Source organism: Vicugna pacos, unplaced genomic scaffold, assembly GCF_048564905.1.
Source record: "Vicugna pacos unplaced genomic scaffold, VicPac4 scaffold_20, whole genome shotgun sequence".
Classification (NCBI taxonomy): Eukaryota; Metazoa; Chordata; class Mammalia; order Artiodactyla; family Camelidae; genus Vicugna; species Vicugna pacos.
Window position 1 is genome coordinate 29696430 of NW_027328741.1, and position 23214 is coordinate 29719643.

At 45.3% G+C, this 23214-nt stretch overlaps 2 long non-coding RNA genes across 2 annotated transcripts; both read right to left on the bottom strand.

The window, feature by feature from the left end:
• Nucleotides 1-6546: 6546 nt before the first annotated feature.
• On the bottom strand, nucleotides 6547-11540 carry LOC140694190 (uncharacterized). The gene is made up of 3 exons (XR_012069931.1): nucleotides 11451-11540; nucleotides 7003-7115; nucleotides 6547-6794 (listed from the first exon to the last, which is right to left on the bottom strand). It is a non-coding gene; the product is annotated as an uncharacterized lncRNA (long non-coding RNA).
• A 347-nt stretch (nucleotides 11541-11887) lies between these two features.
• Nucleotides 11888-16909, bottom strand: LOC140694192 (uncharacterized). Its single transcript, XR_012069933.1, has 4 exons — nucleotides 16753-16909; nucleotides 13473-13545; nucleotides 12305-12417; nucleotides 11888-12096 (listed from the first exon to the last, which is right to left on the bottom strand). It is a non-coding gene; the product is annotated as an uncharacterized lncRNA (long non-coding RNA).
• Between the last annotated feature and the right edge of the window lie 6305 nt (nucleotides 16910-23214).

Genomic DNA, 23214 nt, shown 5'->3' on the forward strand with positions numbered 1-23214 from the left:
GTGGGTTCTAATGGAATCCATTTGCTCGTCTCCCCTAAGTGTTTTCCTGATCCTGGCTGCCTGGGAAAGCTTGGGGTTTGTGCTGGAAAGCCCAGTGACAGCGGCTGCCAGCCCAAGGTCTGGGAAATAATTTATCAGTGTTTCCCGTAACTGGGAAAACCTGTGACTGAAGACAGCTGTGTGGACTGATCTATCGAGCTCCCCCACTCACACAGAAGTGTTCCGGAATCCTGAGCGTGGGGAGGTTCCACCAAAGGTCGGTAGCACGTTGGTTATTACGGAATCCCTTAACTCGTCACCCCTGTGTGTTTTTCTAAATCTGGCTGCCAGAGAAATCTTGGGGTTTGTGCTGGAAGGCCCAGTGGCAGCGTCTGCATCCCCATGCTCTGGGAAGGTAATTATAGGAATTACCCCTAACAGGGAACACCTGTGACTGATTACAGATGTGTGGAGCGGTCTCTCATGCGACCACATGTACAGAGAATGGTTCCTGAATATTAAGCGTGGGGAGGTTCCACCAACTGTCGGCAGCGCATGGGTTCTAACGGAATCCCTTATATCGACTCCCCTGAGTGTTTTCTTGATTCTGGCTGCCAGGGAAAGCTAGGGGGTTGTGCAGGGAATCCCAGTGGAAGTGGCTGCCTCCCCAAGGTCAGGGAAGGTATTTATCAGACTATCCCCTAACAGGGAACACCTGTGACTGAAGATAAATGCGTGGATATGTCTCTCGAGCTTCCCCACGCACACAGAAGGGTTCCGGAATCCTGAGCGTGGGGAGGATCCACCAACGGTTGTCAGCACGTGGGTTCTAATGGAACCCCTTAGCTCGTGTCCCCTGAGTGTTTTCCTATATCTGACTGCCAAGGAAAGCTTGAGGGTTTTGCTGGAAATCCCAGTAGCAGCGGCTGCATCCCCATGCACACGGAAGGTAATTATAGGGAATGAAGGTGAGTAACGCGAGGCTTGTTGTGGCTGGTTGATCTTAGGTAAGGGGGCAGAGATCTGTGGGTGGATCTGTGTGATGGAGGGGATGCTGCCCTCTGTGGAGCTTGGCTTAAGTCTTTGGTCCGGGAATCTGTGTAAGTTGGAGATACTGCTGCTGACCAAAGACCTGAGATCACGGGTCAGTTTCCAGAACCTAAAAGGGCAGACAGTGGAAGATCTGCCAGTAATCAGCTGACTGGTGAGGCTCCAAGGTACTTTCAGAATTGCCCAGTCTTATTGAAGTCGACTTTATGGGAGACACGAAGAGAAGCTGGCCGAAAACTTGGCTGCACGGATTGGGGAGAGATGCGAACACAGTGATGAGAGATGTTCTGCTACAATGGAGAATACTGGCATGGAGACAGCTGTAGAGGATACCAGGTTTGAAAGACATTCATGAGAATTTTTGAACCTCGTTGATACTGGCAGAAACATACAGCGTGCCAACGTGGACTTGAGGATGTTCCTCAATTCTCTGCTTCAAGAATGGATCCAAGACCCCTGACGTCTAAAAGAGAAGAGATGGCTGAGATGATCAAAACACTCCCGTTCTTGGAAGAGGTCGTGAGAATCAACACATCCCAAGGGGCATGTCCAAGCTATTAAGACTAAAATGTACCATGACCTAGTAAGTCTTTCCCCAGGTTTTGGCCTAGCTAGCAAGCATATGCTCTTCCCTCCCCTCCACAGAGGCATCCATCTGGAAGGATCATAACCTGAGCTGCAAAGAAGCCAGTACTAGAAGAGCAAGCCCCTCCTAGAATCAGAGTTCCCCAGAATCACAATCTGTGAACAACAGTGAACTCCTTAAAGGTCAAATAGTCTCGACTGAAACAGATAGGAATTAAACACTTAGCTCCCACAAAGAAACGATGGCCTTCCGTTAGATTCAGCAAATGCTGGGTTTATGCCTATTCTGGGGTGAAGTGAGTGTGGTAAGTGAGTGGAATCATTGACTGAACCGTAATATGTATTAGACCTCAGTTTTTCAAGACAGTGTAGGTAAATATTATAAGTCAGATAGTGAACTGAACTGTAAAAGTAGCCAATGACATTAAAGACACTGCTTACGTGGACAGTCTTTCACTTGAGTCAAGCCCCCTGGGGCACTATATCATGGGGGTGCAGACTTGGTTGCGTTAAATTGCTTTACCCAACATGATCAGATGATTAAGCGTTCTCATCACTGATAGAAGTACACCTGGTTCTCAATAGCCTAGCATAGCTACAGCAGGGTTCTCACAGCTATAACGGCTCTAGCTGCTTTTGGATTCAAACCTAAATGTATAAATTTGATTTGTTTTCTCTTGTATTTTCCAAGAGAGGTTGTAACCCCTTGAAATGCCAACATAGTCCAGTAGGTGTCATTGGGAGTAAAGGGCACCAAATGAACAACTGAATCCTAAGTTGGGGGTTATTTCAGTTTCCAATAGATAATTCATGGTTCCTGTTGGTTTGGGAGGCTTCAACAGTAAAGAGTTGACATGAACTCTTTAACAGTTTGGACTGCTAGTTTGCATTCTATCTGTCTCTGTTTTCTTTAGAGCTGACAAAATGTTACCAAAATTGACAAGTCTGGCTTCTAGGTCGATACAGTGTGTTTCAAAAACTAACTTCATTTCTGTAAAACACCCAAAACATGTAAATCATTTCTATTAAACTTTTTAAAGACTGCAAATGAGATATCAACACAATGTCAAAACTGGAGTCTTCGGACAATCCCTCCCACCACGGCTGTATGGAATCAAAGAGCTAAACAAAAACCAAATTTCTGTGAAATGTATCTGGAACGTATTGATTCATTGATACTCCGTTGGCAGAGAAGCAGTGCAACCTGCACTCACTCGCTCCCATGTACACAGCAATGGAAATATCCACTCACTCAGCCCTTGGCACAGGACAAATGCCGGAGAGAGGTCTGTTACTTCCAAAGACAGGATGAGGCCTCAGAACACCAGGAAGCAGGAGAAGGCAAAGCAGGGATTGGAAACCAGTGTGGGTATGACACCAGGTGATGGAGCAGCAAAGGTGAAACTCTCTTTACCTTGGACGCACACGCTCAAGCGGACAGTAGACATGGGATTGAAGGTGATGCGCTGAGTGTTAGAAGAGTGCACAGCAGATGCTTGGCTGACACAACTCAAAGAAACCAAGGCAAAATATCCCCACATTTGATTCTGAGACCAAGATACGAGCTGCCAAATTTGAGGTAGCAGAGGCAGCGGTCAGGTAGGGAATGGGCTACCGATGATGGCACACGGTGAGTCTCAGGGATCTGGAGTGCATTGTGGGATGTGGTGGGTCCTATCAAGAGAGCAAACCGACCTGTGACTCCAATGAGAAAGCAGCCACACTGGCGTGCGCGGTTGAGATTATCGATATGTCCCATGGCCACACACAGTGCATCTGCAGGACCAGTGATCTTTATGGCATTTTGCCAATACAGCACTTGTGGGGCTGAATCAGTGATATACTGTATCTGGTGTGAAGGATCCAGGGAGCCTAGGGTTTGAAATCAGAATGAAAAGCCTTAGGATCTGCTACATTCATAACCTGGGCTGGGATTATGGTTTGGTTTGAGGCACAGGATGCGCAACAGCTCTGTGGTTGCCTTCGTGCACCCGTGCCACAAGGATGAGAGGACAAGGAAGAGTGGTCCAAGTCCACAGCGTGAGAAGAGGAAGCATTTCCTTCAGCACTATCTCCCAAAAGCGGATGCTACATTTTGGATGGCACCGGCACGGTACGGCACCGAGGACACCAAGGTAGGTCTGCGGGATCATTCCAGCAGGCCCTGATGTGTGACATCCATGGATGAGCTTCCACTGGTGTTTCTGTAGACAGAGAAGCTCTGGGAAGAACTGGTTTCATTGGGACATTCCCGTGGCACTAAAAAGCACAATCTCAGTCCCAGTTTGCTGTTTTGGAAACACTCCAAAATGACACAGAGCAGAATGCAGAGCTGAGAACATTTAGAAGCTTCATTTCAACAAGAGGAAGTGTCCTCTCTACTTTCAGAATTGTGAAATAAGCGTAATCAAAATGAGGATATGCTAATCGAAATAGAATGGGTTGTTCATCACAACAAAGGTAACACAAGCAATTGGAGATTTACCAGTCAACACACACAGGAACAGGACATGGCATCAATGTCTAGGAAAAATTGTCCTCACAGAAATCCCATGGAATTGCATAGAGCCAAGAGTCTAAAATATTTACTAAACAAAGCTCTAAAAGTCTACATTAGATACCTGATATTACCTGACCAGAAGAGACGAAGAAGAACAGTAAAAGAAAAAGGAATTACCATTTTCAGTTCCAAAGATATTGAAGGCCCAAAAGATAAGCTTTCAATGATCTAGACTACAGTACGCTATCCAGAGCAAGTATCGAAAATGGAGGTGAGGGAAACACTGAAGAACAACAGTGTCTCAAAATCACAAAAGGCAGAATACCAGAAGAGGGCAAGAGAAAGTGCAAAAACGAGCCAAATAATATCAGGAAACTCAATGGATCAGATACTCTCAGGGCTAAAATTCAGTCCTAAGCAGACTAGGTAATGCAGATGGACGCGTGAATGACTGTGAAGACAGGGTAATAGAAATCCCTCGGGCAGAAGCAGATATAGGAAAGCAAGTGCAAACCAATGAAAATATTGCTGTTGAATCCTGGTGTAAGGAAAAGCATAAAAGACTAGGATTCATATGATTCCCAGATTGAAAAGCAAGAGATAAAGAAACAAAAAATGTATGAGAATTTATCTGTAGGAAAATCAGACTGAAACTTTCTGAAAGCCAACAAAGAATCATTTATGCGAATTCAGGAAGTACACAGCATCCAAATGAGTTGGAATTCCAATAGAATTACCAGCAGCTGTATGATTCAAATCAACAAAGTTCATGAGCATCCCAGTAATTTAAATTGCACCTGGAGGATAGCAACATAGTCACAAGAGAACCTCCAGAGGGATTTTAGCTGATATCTCGGCAGCAATATTGCAGGACAGGGAGGAGTGCCAGGACATAGACCATAGCCTGAATGGCAAAATACTGCCATCTATGGAAAACTATGCCACATGGCCGTCATTTTTAATAACGTCAGAGCTAGAGAATGCCACAGACCAACAAATCTTAAAAGAATTCAGCAGTTCGAAACATATCCTAAAAGATAGGTTGAGAATTATCCCCTGAAATAAAAAGCAGCAAGATGAAATGGAAAGAAGAAAACCATTATTGGAAATGCAAGAAGAGAATGAGTGGCAAAGAAGAAACAAGGAGAAGGAAAGGAGGACATCAAAATCCTAAAGATGGGAGAGGGAAGCAGGAAATCGTATGTGATTGGAAGCACTATCTTAAGTGAATCAGTTTATATGACTCTCTGTGTGAAGCATATGGAGAGATGCATGTCTTGACGTGTTTGCAAAACAAGCGAGAAGCAGACCAACAAAGAATCACACAATTAAGGAAGCATCAAAGGGTACGGTTGGCTGACATTTCCCAAGGGAAGCATGATTATTCAAAAGAAAATACCCAAGGTGATGTCAAGGATCATTCAGCACGCATCGACCCAGTATCGCGGCTTGCATGTATTCAGTACACTTGTAATCGGAAATCAGAGGCATGCATTTCTATTCTTCATTATTGATTCATAAGAGCATATCGTGACCTAAACTAAATGCCAATTTGGAATCAAATGGGTTCCTAGTCGGTGATATAGTCTTGCAAGTCTTACAACAGGATGAATGAATTACATATATTACCCTACGTAGAGAGGAAATGGCATACGCCTAAAACAAAGAAAAGTAGCTCTGCAAAAGTGTACTAAGAGCAAAAGAGACAGAAATAAAGTCCACATTGGGGTTGGTTTCATTTCTAGGAAATTAAGCCCCCATGAAACAAATGGATCCATGTCCAGAGAGTGCGGGTGTTTAAGCACAAATCAAACGACGGATATGTATTAAGGGCGTACAGACGTTACAGGAACATAAGTTTCCGTTAATGGGACTCTGTGTACTGTGCAGTGTAAGAAAGTTAAAAAAAGTGTGAAACCATCAACTGAAAATGGACACAATTCCCTCCTTTAGTACTGGGCATACAGATCTCAACAAAAGGAAAGAGGGAAGAACAAAGGCACATGGAACTCTAGTGGGTCGAATCACATGTAAATTAGGAACCTCTCGTCGGATACAGCCCCTCCCCCAAACATTGACAAGATGCAGCATCCATTGTGGATGGCAGATATCGGTTGGATTCCAGGTGGAATATTGGTGTGTACCGCGAAGCTTGTGGTGGCTGGTGGATCCAAGGTAACCGGGCAGAGATCTGTGGGTGGATCAGTTTGAAGTTTGGGCTGCCTCCCTCTGTGAAGCTTTGCTTAGGTGTTTGGTCCGGGAAGCTGTGTCAGTTCGAGATACTGCTGCTGCCCAAAGACCTGAGTTCACGGGTCAGTTTAAAGAACCTGAAAGGGCAGATAGTGGAAGATCTGCCTGTCACCAGCTTACTGGTGAGGCAACGAGGTGCTTTCAGACTTGCCCAGTCATGTAGAAGTCGACTTTATGGGAGACAAGAAGGGAGTAGGCCAAAAAGTTGGCTGCACGGATTGAGGAGAGATGCGAACACATGGATGAGAGATGTTTTGCTACAATGGAGAATACTTGCGGGGAGACAGCTGTAGAGGATACCAGGCTCAAAAGACATTCATGAGACTTATTGAACCTCGCTGATACTGGCAGAAACATACGGAGTGCCAACGTGGACTTGAGGAAGTTCCTCAATTCTTTTCTCCAAGAACGGGTCCAAGGTCCCTGACATCTGCAAGAGAAGAGATGGCAGAGATGATCAAAACGCTCCTGTTCTCGGAATAGGTCGTGAGAATCCACACGCCCCAAGGGGCATTTCCAAGCGATTCAGACCAGAATTCACCAAGCCCAGGTAAGCCTTTTCCCAGGTTTGGGCCTAGCTAGCAAGCACATGCCCTTCCCTCCCCTCCACTCAGGCATTCATTTTGAAGGATCAGTACCTGAGCTGCAACGAAGCCATTACGAGAAGAGCAAGCCCCTCCTAGAATCAGAGTTCCTCCAGCTTCACACTCTGTGAACAACAGTGAACTCCTTAAAGGTCAAATAGTCTCGGCTGAAATAGATAGGAATTGAATACTTAGCTCACACCTAGAAACGATGGCCTTCGGAAAGATTCAGCAAATGTTGTGTTTATGTCTTCCCTGGGGTGAAAGGAGTGTGGTAAGTGAGGGGAATCTTTGACTGAACTTGAATCTGTATTAGGCCTCAGTTTTTCAAGACAGTATAGGTAAATAGTATAAGTAAGAAAATGAACTGTACTGTAAAAGTCGCCAATGACATTAAAGAAACAGCTTATGTGGATCGTCTTTCACTTGAGTCAAGCCCCCGGGGGCACTATATCATGGGGGTGCAGACTTGGTTGCGTTAAATGGCTTTACCCAACATGATCGGATGATTAATCCTTCCATTACTGATAGAAGAACACCTGGTTCTCAATAGACTAGCATAACTGCAGCAGGGTTGTCCTAGCTATAATGCCTCTAGGTGCTTTTGGATTCAAACCTCAATGTATATATTTGGTTAGTTTCCTCTTATATTTTCCTAGAGAGGGATGTTACCCCTTCAAATGCCAACATTGGCCAGTAGGTGTCACTGGGAGTAAAGGGCACCACATGCAAAAGTGTATCCAAGGTTGGGGGTTATTTCATTTTTCCAATAGTTATTTCATGGTTCCTGTTGGTTTCAGAAACTTCAACCGAAAAGAGCTGACATGACCCCTTTAAAAGTTTGGACTGCTAGATTGCATTATATCTGTATAGGTTTTCCGTAGAGTTGACAAAATGTTAAGAAAATTGACAAGTCTGGCTTCTAGGTCGATATAGTGTGTTTCAAAAAATAACTTCATTTTCGTATACTCCCAAAACATGTAAATGAATTCTGTTAAACTTCTTAAAGACTGCAAATGAGATATCAACACACTGTCAAAACAGGTGTCTTCGGACAATCCCTCCCACCAAGGCTGTATAGAAACAAAGAGCTAAGCAAATATCACATTTCTGTGAAATGTATCTGGATAGTGTTGATTCATCGATGCCCAGTTGGCAGAGAAGAAGTGCAACCTGCACTCACTCGCTCCCATGTACAGAGCAATGGAAACATCCACTCACCCAGCCCTTGGCACAGGACAATTGCCGAAGAGAGGCCTGTTACTTCCAAAGACAGGATGAGGCCTCAGGACACCTGGAAGCAGGAGAAGGCAAAGCAGGGAATGGAAACCAGTGCAGGGTCTGACCCCTGGTGATGGAGCAACAAGGGTGAAACTCTGTTTACCTTGGACGCACACTCTCAAGCGGACAGGAGACATGGGATTGAAGGTGATGTGCTGAGATTTACAAGAGTGCACAGCAGATGCTTGGCTGACAGAACTCAAAGAAACCAGCGCAAAATATCCCCACAGTTGATTCTGAGACCAAGATCCGAGCTGCCAAATTTGAGGTAGCAGAGGCAACGGTCAGTGAGGGATAGGGCTACGGATGATGGCACACGCTGAGTCTCAGGGATCTGGAGTGCGTTGTGGGATGTGGTGGGTCGAATCAAGAGAGCAAACCGAACTGTGTACCAATGATAAAGCAACCACACTGGTCGCGCGGTTGAGATTACCGATATGTCCCATGGCCACACCCAGTGCATCTGCAGGACCAGGGACCAATTGGGCATCTTGCCAATAGAGCACGTGTGGGGCTGAATCAGAGCTATCGTGCATCTGGTCTGAGGGATCCAGGGGGCCTTGGGTTTGAAATCACAATGAAAAGCCTTAGGATCTGCTACATTCATAACCTGGGCTGGGATTATGGTTTGGTTTGAGGCACAGGATGCGCAACAGCTCTGTGGTTGCCTTCGTGCACCCGTGCCACAAGGATGAGAGGCCAAGGAAGAGTGGTCCAAGTCCACAGCGTGAGAAGAGGAAGCATTTCCTTCAGCACTATCTCCCAAAAGCGGATGCTACATTTTGGATGGCACCGGCACGGTACGGCACCGAGGACACCAAGGTAGGTCTGCGGGATCATTCCAGCAGGCCCTGATGTGTGACATCCATGGATGAGCTTCCACTGGTGTTTCAGTAGACAGAGAATCTCTGGGGAGAACTGCTTTCATTGGGACATTCCCGTGGCACTACAAAGCACAAGCGCACTCTCAGTTTGCTTTTTTTTAAACACTCCAAAATGACATAGAGCAGAATGCAGAGCTGAGAACCTTTAGAAGCCTCATTTCCACAAGAGGAAGTGTCCTGCGCACTTTCAGAATTGTGAGATATGCGTAATCGAAATGAAGTTATGCTAATCGAAATAGTATGGGATGTTCATCACAACAAATGCAACACCAGCAATTGGAGATATACCAGACAACACACACAGGAACAGAATATGGCATCAATGTCTAGGAGAAGTTGTCCTCACAGAAATCCCATGGAATTGCGTAGAGACAAGAGTCTAAAATTTTCACTTAACAAAGCCCTAGAAGTCTACATTAGATACCTGATATTACCTGACCAGTAGAGATGAAGAAGTACAGTAAAAGAAACAGGAAGTACCATTTTCAGTTCCAAAGATATTGAAGGCCCAGAAGATAAGCTTTCAAACAACTAGACTGCAAAACGCTATCCAGACCAAGTGTTGAAATTGGAGGTCTGGAAAACCCTGAAGAACAACATTGTCTCAGAATCACAAAAGGCAGAATATCAGAAAAGGGGAAGAGAAAGTCTAAAGACGAGCCAAAAAATATCAGAAAACTCAATGGATGTGATCATATCAGGGCCAAAATTCAGCCCTTAGCAGACTAGATAATGCCGAGGGACGCGTGAATGACTGTGAAGACAGGGGAACAGAAATCCCTCGGTCAGAAGCAGACATAGGAAAGCAAGTGCAAACCAATGAAAAATTGCTGTTGAATCCTGGGTTAAGACAGGGCATGAAAGACTAGAGTTCATAAGAGTCCCAGATGGAAAAGCAAGAGATAAAGAAACAACAACTGTCTGAAAATGTATCTGTAGAAAAATCAGACTGAAACGTGCTGAAAGCCAAGAAAGAATCATCTATGCGAATTCAGGGATTACACAGCATCCAAAGGAGGTGGAATCCCAATAGACCTACCAGCAGCTGTATGATTCAAATCAACAAAGTTCACGAATATCCCAGTGATTTAAAATGCACCTGGAGGAAACAACATAGTCACAAGGGAACCTCCAGAGGGGTTTCAGCTGATATCTCGGCAGCAATATTGCAGGACAGGGAGGAGTGCCAGGACACAGACCATATCCTGAATGGCCAAATGCGGCCACCTAGGGTAGCCTATGCCCCATGACCACCGTTTCTAATAACGGCAGAGCTAGAGAATTCCACAGACCGGCAAATCTTAAAAGAATTCCGCAGTTCAAAACTTCTTCTAAAAGGAAGGTTGAGAATACTCCCCTGAATAGAAAAGCAGCAAGATGAAATGGAAAGAAGAAAACCATTATTGGAAATGCAAGAAGAGCATGAGTGGCAAAGAAGAAACAAGAAGAAGGCAAGGAGGACATCAAAACCCTAAAGATGGGAGAGGGAAGCAGGAAATCATAGGTGATTGGAAGCACTCTCTTAAGTGAATCAGCTTATTGGACTCTCTGTTTGAAGCGAAAGGAGAGCTGCATGGCCTGACGTGTTTGCAAAACAAGCAAGAAGCAGACCAACCAAGAATCAAACCAACAAACAAGCACCAAAAGGGTACGGTTGGCTGACATCTACCAAGGGAATCATGATTATTCAAAAGAAAATACTCAAGGTGATGTCAAGGATCATTCAGCACGCATCGACCCAGTATCGCGGCTTGCATGTACTCAGCACACTTGTCTTCGGAAATCAGAGGCGTGCATTCATATTCGTAAATATTGATTCATAAGAGCATATCGTGACCTAACCCAAATGCCGATTTGGAATCAAATGGATTCCTAGTCCGTGATGTAGACTTGTATGTCTTCCGACAGGATGAAGGAATGCCATATTCTACGCTACGTAGAGAAGAAATGTAAGAAGCCTATAACAAAGGCACGTAGATCTGCCAAAGTGTACTAAGAGCAAAAGAGACAGACAGTAAAGTGCACATTGGGGTTGGTTTCATTTCCTGGAATTTCAGCCCCCATGAAACAAATGGATCCATGTCCTGAGAGTGCGGGTGTTTCAGCAGAAATCAGGCGACGCATATGTATTCCGGGTGTACGGATATCATAGGAACATAAGTCTCCTTTAGAGGGTCTCTGTGTACTGTGAACTGTTAGAAAGTTTAAAGACGTGTGAAACCATCAACTAAAAAGGGACCCACTTCCCTCCATTGGTACTGTGCATACAGATCTGAACAAAAGGAAAGAGGGAAGAAGAAAGGCCCATGGGACGCTAGTGGGTAGAATCACATTTACCTTAGGCACCTCTCGTCGGATGCAGCCCCTCCCCCAACACTGACAAGATGCAGCAGCCATTGGGGATGGCAGTTACCGGTTGGATTCCAGGTGGAATGTTGGTGTGTACCGCGAGGCTTGTTGTGGCTGTTGGATCCTAGGTAACCGGGCAGAGTTCTGTGGGTGGATCAGTGTGATGGAGGGGCTGCCGCCCTCTGTGGAGCTTGGCTTAGGTGTTTGGTCCGGGAAGCTGTGTAAGTTCGAGATACTGCTGCTGCCCAAAGACCTGAGTTCACAGGTCAGTTTCCAGAACCTTTCAGAGCAAACAGTGGAAGATCTGCCTGTCATCAGCTTACTGGTGAGGCTCCGAGGTACTCTCAGACTTGCCCAGTCCTGGTGAAGTCGACTTTAGGGGAGACACGAAGAGAAGCTGGGCGAAAAGCTGGCTGCACGGATTGAGGAGAGATGCGAACACATGGATGAGAGATGTTCTGCTACAATGGAGAATACTGGCGTGGAGACAGCTGTAGAGGATGCCAGGCTCAAAAGACATTCATGAGACCTATTGATCCTCGCTGATACTGGCAGAAACATACGGAGTGCCAACGTGGACTTGAGGAAGTTCCTCAATTCTCTTCTCCAAGAACGGGTCCAAGGTCCCTGACATCTGCAAGAGAAGAGATGGCAGAGATGATCAAAACGCTCCTGTTCTTGGAAGAGGTCGTGAGAATCCACACGTCCCAAGGGGCATTCCCAAGCCATTCAGACCAGAATTCACCAAGCCCAGGTAAGCCTTTTCCCAGGTTTGGGCCTAGCTAGCAAGCACTTGCCCTTCCCTCCCCTCCACTCAGGCATCCATTTTGAAGGATCAGTACCTGAGCTGCAATGAAGCCATTACGAGAAGAGCAAGCCCCTCCTAGAATCAGACTTCCTCCAGCTTCACACTCTGTGAACAACAGTGAACTCCTTAAAGGTCAAATAGTCTCGGCTGAAATCGATAGGAATTGAATACTTAGCTCACACCTAGAAACGATGGCCTTCCGCTAGATTCAGCAAATGTTGTGTTTATGTCTTCCCTGGGGTGAAGGGAGTGTGGTAAGTGAGGGGAATCTTTGACTGAACTTGAATCTGTATTAGGCCTCAGTTTTTCAAGACAGTATAGGTAAATAGTACATGTCAGAAAGTGAACTGTACTGTCAAAGTCGCCAATGACATTAAAGACACAGCTTCTGTGGATCGTCTTTCAATTGAGTCAAGCCCCCGGGGGCACTATATCATGGGGGTGCAGACTTGGTTGCGTTAAATGGCTTTACCCAACATGATCGGATGATTAATCGTTCTCATCACTGATAGAAGAACACCTGGTTCTCAATAGACTAGCATAACTGCAGCAGGGTTGTCCTAGCTATAATGCCTCTAGGTGCTTTTGGATTCAAACCTCAATGTATATATTTGGTTTGTTTCCTCTTGTATTTTCCTAGAGAGGGATGTTACCCCTTGAAATGCCAACATTGGCCAGTAGGTGTCACTGGGAGTAAAGGGCACCACATGCACAAGTGTATCCAAGGTTGGGGGTTATTTCATGTTTCCAATAGTTATTTCATGGTTCCTGTTGGTTTCGGAGGCTTCAACCGTAAAGAGCTGACATGACCCCTTTAAGAGTTTGGACTGGAAGTTTGCATTCTTTCTGTCTAGGTTTTCCGTAGAGCTGACAAAATGATACCAAAATTGACAAGTCTGGCTTCTAGGTCGATACAGTGTGTTTCAAAAAATAACTTCATTTTCGTATACTCCCAAAACATGTAAATGAATTCTGTTAAACTTCTTAAAGACTGCAAATGAGATATCAACACACTGTCAAAACAGGTGTCTTCGGACAATCCCTCCCACCAAGGCTGTATAGAAACAAAGAGCTAAGCAAATATCACATTTCTGTGAAATGTATCTGGATAGTGTTGATTCATCGATGCCCAGTTGGCAGAGAAGAAGTGCAACCTGCACTCACTCGCTCCCATGTACAGAGCAATGGAAACATCCACTCACCCAGCCCTTGGCACAGGACAATTGCCGAAGAGAGGCCTGTTACTTCCAAAGACAGGATGAGGCCTCAGGACACCTGGAAGCAGGAGAAGGCAAAGCAGGGAATGGAAACCAGTGCAGGGTCTGACCCCTGGTGATGGAGCAACAAGGGTGAAACTCTGTTTACCTTGGACGCACACTCTCAAGCAGACAGGAGACATGGGATTGAAGGTGATGTGCTGAGATTTACAAGAGTGCACAGCAGATGCTTGGCTGACAGAACTCAAAGAAACCAGCGCAAAATATCCCCACAGTTGATTCTGAGACCAAGATGCGAGCTGCCAAATTTGAGGTAGCAGAGGCAACGTTCAGTGAGGGATAGGGCTACGGATGATGTCTCACGCTGATTCTCAGGGATCTGGAGTGCATTGTGGGATGTGGTGGGTCGAATCAAGAGAGCAAACCGAACTGTGTACCAATGATAAAGCAACCACACTGGTCGCGCGGTTGAGATTACCGATATGTCCCATGGCCACACCCAGTGCATCTGCAGGACCAGGGACCAATTGGGCATCTTGCCAATAGAGCACGTGTGGGGCTGAATCAGAGCTATCGTGCATCTGGTCTGAGGGATCCAGGGGACCTTGGGTTTGAAATCAGAATGAAAAGCCTTAGGATCTGCTACATTCATAACCTGGGCTGGGATTATGGTTTGGTTTGAGGCATAGGATGCGCAACAGCTCTGTGGTTGCCTTCGTGCACCCGTGCCACAAGGATGAGAGGCCAAGGAAGAGTGGTCCAAGTCCACAGCGTGAGAAGAGGAAGCATTTCCTTCAGCACTATCTCCCAAAAGCGGATGCTACATTTTGGATGGCACCGGCACGGTACGGCACCGAGGACACCAAGGTAGGTCTGCGGGATCATTCCAGCAGGCCCTGATGTGTGACATCCATGGATGAGCTTCCACTGGTGTTTCAGTAGACAGAGAAGCACTGGGAAGAACTGCTTTCATTGGGACATTCCCGTGGCACTACAAAGCACAAGCGCACTCTCAGTTTGCTTTTTTTAAACACTCCAAAATGACATAGAGCAGAATGCAGAGCTGAGAACCTTTAGAAGCCTCATTTCCACAAGAGGAAGTGTCCTGCGCACTTTCAGAATTGTGAGATATGCGTAATCGAAATGAAGTTATGCTAATCGAAATAGTATGGGATGTTCATCACAACAAATGCAACACCAGCAATTGGAGATATACCAGACAACACACACAGGAACAGAATATGGCATCAATGTCTAGGAGAAGTTGTCCTCACAGAAATCCCATGGAATTGCGTAGAGACAAGAGTCTAAAATTTTCACTTAACAAAGCCCTAGAAGTCTACATTAGATACCTGATATTACCTGACCAGTAGAGATGAAGAAGTACAGTAAAAGAAACAGGAAGTACCATTTTCAGTTCCAAAGATATTGAAGGCCCAGAAGATAAGCTTTCAAACAACTAGACTGCAAAACGCTATCCAGACCAAGTGTTGAAATTGGAGGTCTGGAAAACCCTGAAGAACAACATTGTCTCAGAATCACAAAAGGCAGAATATCAGAAAAGGGGAAGAGAAAGTCTAAAGACGAGCCAAAAAATATCAGAAAACTCAATGGATGTGATCATATCAGGGCCAAAATTCAGCCCTTAGCAGACTAGATAATGCAGAGGGACGCGTGAATGACTGTGAAGACAGGGGAACAGAAATCCCTCGGTCAGAAGCAGACATAGGAAAGCAAGTGCAAACCAATGAAACATTGCTGTTGAATCCTGGGTTAAGACAGGGCATGAAAGACTAGAGTTCATAAGAGTCCCAGATGGAAAAGCAAGAGATAAAGAAACAACAACTGTCTGAAAATGTATCTGTAGAAAAATCAGACTGAAACGTGCTGAAAGCCAAGAAAGAATCATCTATGCGAATTCAGGGATTACACAGCATCCAAAGGAGGTGGAATCCCAATAGACCTACCAGCAGCTGTATGATTCAAATCAACAAAGTTCACGAATATCCCAGTGATTTAAAATGCACCTGGAGGAAACAACATAGTCACAAGGGAACCTCCAGAGGGGTTTCAGCTGATATCTCGGCAGCAATATTGCAGGACAGGGAGGAGTGCCAGGACACAGACCATATCCTGAATGGCCAAATGCGGCCACCTAGGGTAGCCTATGCCCCATGACCACCGTTTCTAATAACGGCAGAGCTAGAGAATTCCACAGACCGGCAAATCTTAAAAGAATTCCGCAGTTCAAAACTTCTTCTAAAAGGAAGGTTGAGAATACTCCCCTGAATAGAAAAGCAGCAAGATGAAATGGAAAGAAGAAAACCATTATTGGAAATGCAAGAAGAGCATGAGTGGCAAAGAAGAAACAAGAAGAAGGCAAGGAGGACATCAAAACCCTAAAGATGGGAGAGGGAAGCAGGAAATCATAGGTGATTGGAAGCACTCTCTTAAGTGAATCAGCTTATTGGACTCTCTGTTTGAAGCGAAAGGAGAGCTGCATGGCCTGACGTGTTTGCAAAACAAGCAAGAAGCAGACCAACCAAGAATCAGACCAACAAACAAGCACCAAAAGGGTACGGTTGGCTGACATCTACCAAGGGAATCATGATTATTCAAAAGAAAATACTCAAGGTGATGTCAAGGATCATTCAGCACGCATCGACCCAGTATCGCGGCTTGCATGTACTCAGCACACTTGTCTTCGGAAATCAGAGGCGTGCATTCATATTCGTAAATATTGATTCATAAGAGCATATCGTGACCTAACCCAAATGCCGATTTGGAATCAAATGGATTCCTAGTCCGTGATGTAGACTTGTATGTCTTCCGACAGGATGAAGGAATGCCATATTCTACGCTACGTAGAGAAGAAATGTAAGAAGCCTATAACAAAGGCACGTAGATCTGCCAAAGTGTACTAAGAGCAAAAGAGACAGACAGTAAAGTGCACATTGGGGTTGGTTTCATTTCCTGGAATTTCAGCCCCCATGAAACAAATGGATCCATGTCCTGAGAGTGCGGGTGTTTCAGCAGAAATCAGGCGACGCATATGTATTCCGGGTGTACGGATATCATAGGAACATAAGTCTCCTTTAGAGGGTCTCTGTGTACTGTGAACTGTTAGAAAGTTTAAAGACATGTGAAACCATCAACTAAAAAGGGACCCACTTCCCTCCATTGGTACTGTGCATACAGATCTGAACAAAAGGAAAGAGGGAAGAAGAAAGGCCCATGGGACGCTAGTGGGTAGAATCACATTTACCTTAGGCACCTCTCGTCGGATGCAGCCCCTCCCCCAACACTGACAAGATGCAGCAGCCATTGGGGATGGCAGTTACCGGTTGGATTCCAGGTGGAATGTTGGTGTGTACCGCGAGGCTTGTTGTGGCTGTTGGATCCTAGGTAACCGGGCAGAGTTCTGTGGGTGGATCAGTGTGATGGAGGGGCTGCCGCCCTCTGTGGAGCTTGGCTTAGGTGTTTGGTCCGGGAAGCTGTGTAAGTTCGAGATACTGCTGCTGCCCAAAGACCTGAGTTCACAGGTCAGTTTCCAGAACCTTTCAGAGCAAACAGTGGAAGATCTGCCTGTCATCAGCTTACTGGTGAGGCTCCGAGGTACTTTCAGACTTGCCCAGTCCTGGTGAAGTCGACTTTAGGGGAGACACGAAGAGAAGCTGGGCGAAAAGCTGGCTGCACGGATTGAGGAGAGATGCGAACACATGGATGAGAGATGTTCTGCTACAATGGAGAATACTGGCGTGGAGACAGCTGTAGAGGATACCAGGCTCAAAAGACATTCATGAGACCTATTGATCCTCGCTGATACTGGCAGAAACATACGGAGTGCCAACGTGGACTTGAGGAAGTTCCTCAATTCTCTTCTCCAAGAACGGGTCCAAGGTCCCTGACATCTGCAAGAGAAGAGATGGCAGAGATGATCAAAACGCTCCTGTTCTTGGAAGAGGTCGTGAGAATCCACACGTCCCAAGGGGCATTCCCAAGCCATTCAGACCAGAATTCACCAAGCCCAGGTAAGCCTTTTCCCAGGTTTGGGCCTAGCTAGCAAGCACTTGCCCTTCCCTCCCCTCCACTCAGGCATCCATTTTGAAGGATCAGTACCTGAGCTGCAATGAAGCCATTACGAGAAGAGCAAGCCCCTCCTAGAATCAGACTTCCTCCAGCTTCACACTCTGTGAACAACAGTGAACTCCTTAAAGGTCAAATAGTCTCGGCTGAAATCGATAGGAATTGAATACTTAGCTCACACCTAGAAACGATGGCCTTCCGCTAGATTCAGCAAATGTTGTGTTTATGTCTTCCCTGGGGTGAAGGGAGTGTGGTAAGTGAGGGGAATCTTTGACTGAACTTGAATCTGTATTAGGCCTCAGTTTTTCAAGACAGTATAGGTAAATAGTACATGTCAGAAAGTGAACTGTACTGTCAAAGTCGCCAATGACATTAAAGACACAGCTTCTGTGGATCGTCTTTCAATTGAGTCAAGCCCCCGGGGGCACTATATCATGGGGGTGCAGACTTGGTTGCGTTAAATGGCTTTACCCAACATGATCGGATGATTAATCGTTCTCATCACTGATAGAAGAACACCTGGTTCTCAATAGACTAGCATAACTGCAGCAGGGTTGTCCTAGCTATAATGCCTCTAGGTGCTTTTGGATTCAAACCTCAATGTATATATTTGGTTTGTTTCCTCTTGTATTTTCCTAGAGAGGGATGTTACCCCTTGAAATGCCAACATTGGCCAGTAGGTGTCACTGGGAGTAAAGGGCACCACATGCACAAGTGTATCCAAGGTTGGGGGTTATTTCATGTTTCCAATAGTTATTTCATGGTTCCTGTTGGTTTCGGAGGCTTCAACCGTAAAGAGCTGACATGACCCCTTTAAGAGTTTGGACTGGAAGTTTGCATTCTTTCTGTCTAGGTTTTCCGAAGAGCTGACAAAATGTTACCAAAATTGACAAGTCTGGCTTCTAGGTCGATACAGTGTGTTTCAAAAAATAACTTCATTTTCGTATACTCCCAAAACATGTAAATGAATTCTGTTAAACTTCTTAAAGACTGCAAATGAGATATCAACACACTGTCAAAACAGGTGTCTTCGGACAATCCCTCCCACCAAGGCTGTATAGAAACAAAGAGCTAAGCAAATATCACATTTCTGTGAAATGTATCTGGATAGTGTTGATTCATCGATGCCCAGTTGGCAGAGAAGAAGTGCAACCTGCACTCACTCGCTCCCATGTACAGAGCAATGGAAACATCCACTCACCCAGCCCTTGGCACAGGACAATTGCCGAAGAGAGGCCTGTTACTTCCAAAGACAGGATGAGGCCTCAGGACACCTGGAAGGAGGAGAAGGCAAAGCAGGGAATGGAAACCAGTGCAGGGTCTGACCCCTGGTGATGGAGCAACAAGGGTGAAACTCTGTTTACCTTGGACGCACACTCTCAAGCGGACAGGAGACATGGGATTGAAGGTGATGTGCTGAGATTTACAAGAGTGCACAGCAGATGCTTGGCTGATAGAACTCAAAGAAAGCAAGGCAAAATATCCCCACATTTGATTCTGAGACCAAGATACGAGCTGCCAAATTTGAGGTAGCAGAGGCAGCGGTCAGGTAGGGAATGGGCTACCGATGATGGCACATGGTGAGTCTCAGGGATCTGGAGTGCATTGTGGGATGTGGTGGGTCCTATCAAGAGAGCAAACCGACCTGTGACTCCAATGAGAAAGCAGCCACACTGGCGTGCGCGGTTGAGATTATCGATATGTCCCATGGCCACACACAGTGCATCTGCAGGACCAGTGATCTTTATGGCATTTTGCCAATACAGCACTTGTGGGGCTGAATCAGTGATATACTGTATCTGGTGTGAAGGATCCAGGGAGCCTAGGGTTTGAAATCAGAATGAAAAGCCTTAGGATCTGCTACATTCATAACCTGGGCTGGGATTATGGTTTGGTTTGAGGCACAGGATGCGCAACAGCTCTGTGGTTGCCTTCGTGCACCCGTGCCACAAGGATGAGAGGACAAGGAAGAGTGGTCCAAGTCCACAGCGTGAGAAGAGGAAGCATTTCCTTCAGCACTATCTCCCAAAAGCGGATGCTACATTTTGGATGGCACCGGCACGGTACGGCACCGAGGACACCAAGGTAGGTCTGCGGGATCATTCCAGCAGGCCCTGATGTGTGACATCCATGGATGAGCTTCCACTGGTGTTTCTGTAGACAGAGAAGCTCTGGGAAGAACTGGTTTCATTGGGACATTCCCGTGGCACTAAAAAGCACAATCTCAGTCCCAGTTTGCTGTTTTGGAAACACTCCAAAATGACACAGAGCAGAATGCAGAGCTGAGAACATTTAGAAGCTTCATTTCAACAAGAGGAAGTGTCCTCTCTACTTTCAGAATTGTGAAATAAGCGTAATCAAAATGAGGATATGCTAATCGAAATAGAATGGGTTGTTCATCACAACAAAGGTAACACAAGCAATTGGAGATTTACCAGTCAACACACACAGGAACAGGACATGGCATCAATGTCTAGGAAAAATTGTCCTCACAGAAATCCCATGGAATTGCATAGAGCCAAGAGTCTAAAATATTTACTAAACAAAGCTCTAAAAGTCTACATTAGATACCTGATATTACCTGACCAGAAGAGACGAAGAAGAACAGTAAAAGAAAAAGGAATTACCATTTTCAGTTCCAAAGATATTGAAGGCCCAAAAGATAAGCTTTCAATGATCTAGACTACAGTACGCTATCCAGAGCAAGTATCGAAAATGGAGGTGAGGGAAACACTGAAGAACAACAGTGTCTCAAAATCACAAAAGGCAGAATACCAGAAGAGGGCAAGAGAAAGTGCAAAAACGAGCCAAATAATATCAGGAAACTCAATGGATCAGATACTCTCAGGGCTAAAATTCAGTCCTAAGCAGACTAGGTAATGCAGATGGACGCGTGAATGACTGTGAAGACAGGGTAATAGAAATCCCTCGGGCAGAAGCAGATATAGGAAAGCAAGTGCAAACCAATGAAAATATTGCTGTTGAATCCTGGTGTAAGGAAAAGCATAAAAGACTAGGATTCATATGATTCCCAGATTGAAAAGCAAGAGATAAAGAAACAAAAAATGTATGAGAATTTATCTGTAGGAAAATCAGACTGAAACTTTCTGAAAGCCAACAAAGAATCATTTATGCGAATTCAGGAAGTACACAGCATCCAAATGAGTTGGAATTCCAATAGAATTACCAGCAGCTGTATGATTCAAATCAACAAAGTTCATGAGCATCCCAGTAATTTAAATTGCACCTGGAGGATAGCAACATAGTCACAAGAGAACCTCCAGAGGGATTTTAGCTGATATCTCGGCAGCAATATTGCAGGACAGGGAGGAGTGCCAGGACATAGACCATAGCCTGAATGGCAAAATACTGCCATCTATGGAAAACTATGCCACATGGCCGTCATTTTTAATAACGTCAGAGCTAGAGAATGCCACAGACCAACAAATCTTAAAAGAATTCAGCAGTTCGAAACATATCCTAAAAGATAGGTTGAGAATTATCCCCTGAAATAAAAAGCAGCAAGATGAAATGGAAAGAAGAAAACCATTATTGGAAATGCAAGAAGAGAATGAGTGGCAAAGAAGAAACAAGGAGAAGGAAAGGAGGACATCAAAATCCTAAAGATGGGAGAGGGAAGCAGGAAATCGTATGTGATTGGAAGCACTATCTTAAGTGAATCAGTTTATATGACTCTCTGTTTGAAGCATATGGAGAGATGCATGTCTTGACGTGTTTGCAAAACAAGCGAGAAGCAGACCAACAAAGAATCACACAATTAAGGAAGCATCAAAGGGTACGGTTGGCTGACATTTCCCAAGGGAAGCATGATTATTCAAAAGAAAATACCCAAGGTGATGTCAAGGATCATTCAGCACGCATCGACCCAGTATCGCGGCTTGCATGTATTCAGTACACTTGTAATCGGAAATCAGAGGCATGCATTTCTATTCTTCATTATTGATTCATAAGAGCATATCGTGACCTAAACTAAATGCCAATTTGGAATCAAATGGGTTCCTAGTCGGTGATATAGTCTTGCAAGTCTTACAACAGGATGAATGAATTACATATATTACCCTACGTAGAGAGGAAATGGCATACGCCTAAAACAAAGAAAAGTAGCTCTGCAAAAGTGTACTAAGAGCAAAAGAGACAGAAATAAAGTCCACATTGGGGTTGGTTTCATTTCTAGGAAATTAAGCCCCCATGAAACAAATGGATCCATGTCCAGAGAGTGCGGGTGTTTAAGCACAAATCAAACGACGGATATGTATTAAGGGCGTACAGACGTTACAGGAACATAAGTTTCCTTTAATGGGTCTCTGTGTACTGTGCAGTGTTAGAAAGTTAAAAAAAGTGTGAAACCATCAACTGAAAATGGACACAATTCCCTCCTTTAGTACTGGGCATACAGATCTCAACAAAAGGAAAGAGGGAAGAACAAAGGCACATGGGACTCTAGTGGGTCGAATCACATGTAAATTAGGAACCTCTCGTCGGATACAGCCCCTCCCCCAAACATTGACAAGATGCAGCATCCATTGTGGATGGCAGATATCGGTTGGATTCCAGGTGGAATATTGGTGTGTACCGCGAAGCTTGTGGTGGCTGGTGGATCCAAGGTAACCGGGCAGAGATCTGTGGGTGGATCAGTTTGAAGTTTGGGCTGCCTCCCTCTGTGAAGCTTTGCTTAGGTGTTTGGTCCGGGAAGCTGTGTCAGTTCGAGATACTGCTGCTGCCCAAAGACCTGAGTTCACGGGTCAGTTTAAAGAACCTGAAAGGGCAGATAGTGGAAGATCTGCCTGTCACCAGCTTACTGGTGAGGCAACGAGGTGCTTTCAGACTTGCCCAGTCATGTAGAAGTCGACTTTATGGGAGACAAGAAGGGAGTAGGCCAAAAAGTTGGCTGCACGGATTGAGGAGAGATGCGAACACATGGATGAGAGATGTTCTGCTACAATGGAGAATACTTGCGGGGAGACAGCTGTAGAGGATACCAGGCTCAAAAGACATTCATGAGACTTATTGAACCTCGCTGATACTGGCAGAAACATACGGAGTGCCAACGTGGACTTGAGGAAGTTCCTCAATTCTTTTCTCCAAGAACGTGTCCAAGGTCCCTGACATCTGCAAGAGAAGAGATGGCAGAGATGATCAAAACGCTCCTGTTCTCGGAATAGGTCGTGAGAATCCACACGCCCCAAGGGGCATTTCCAAGACATACAGACCAGAATTCACCAAGCCCAGGTAAGCCTTTTCCCAGGTTTGGGCCTAGCTAGCAAGCACATGCCCTTCCCTCCCCTCCACTCAGGCATCCATTTTGAAGGATCAGTACCTGAGCTGCAACGAAGCCATTACGAGAAGAGCAAGCCCCTCCTAGAATCAGAGTTCCTCCAGCTTCACACTCTGTGAACAACAGTGAACTCCTTAAAGGTCAAATAGTCTCGGCTGAAATCGATAGGAATTGAATACTTAGCTCACACCTAGAAACGATGGCCTTCGGAAAGATTCAGCAAATGTTGTGTTTATGTCTTCCCTGGGGTGAAAGGAGTGTGGTAAGTGAGGGGAATCTTTGACTGAACTTGAATCTGTATTAGGCCTCAGTTTTTCAAGACAGTATAGGTAAATAGTATAAGTA